Here is a 757-nt window from a genome sequence, read left to right as displayed (position 1 = left end):
TTGATAGGAAGCTGAGAGTTAGAGAAGCCAGTATACCTAGAAACGCACTGTTTGCAGTTATACTTAGTATGTTTATTAAAGATCAACAGGCACTTCTCAGAGCTAAAACACATACGAGAGTGTGTTTGAAATCTTTGAAGAGTCTGATACACTTTCCTAACAACATTTTTTTGAGCTCTAGAGAAAACCATGATATCATCAACATAGATCAAGTGAGTGATGGTAATGTTGGATCTATGATGATAAATATTATAGTTATGGCTTAAGAGAGAGTCATCAAGCATTCTAAACAAATAATCCATTGCAATAATAAACATAGTGGGGGATAAGGGGTCCCCTTGCTTTAGACCTCTGGATGCAGTAAAAGAACCCCAGCCTTTGCCATTTATGAGAATAGAATTATCATTGTTGTGAAGCCATCTATGTATCAGCTGGCAGAAGTCAGAGTGAAATCCTCTAGCAACCAGAACATCCAAAATGAATCCCCAGCTGATGGTATCATAAGCCTTTTCAAATCCAATTTGTATATCAGATTGCCACCTCTGCAGGTCTTGTTCAGGTAATTCAGAAGTTCCTGTGCCATGAGAGTGTTGTCAATAATGGATCTCCCCTTCACAAATACAGTCGGGTTGGGTTTTATAATATGTTCAAGGTGAGGTTGGAGTCTATTGACAATGATTTTGTTGATCACTTTGTTGAATATAGTGGTTAGACAAATAGGCCTGAAGTGATTCCATGTGGTTTGTATCTCAGATTT

This window comes from Phalaenopsis equestris, unplaced genomic scaffold, assembly GCF_001263595.1.
Source record: "Phalaenopsis equestris unplaced genomic scaffold, ASM126359v1 Scaffold213486, whole genome shotgun sequence".
Taxonomy (NCBI): Eukaryota; Viridiplantae; Streptophyta; class Magnoliopsida; order Asparagales; family Orchidaceae; genus Phalaenopsis; species Phalaenopsis equestris.
This window is presented reverse-complemented; position numbering follows the sequence as displayed.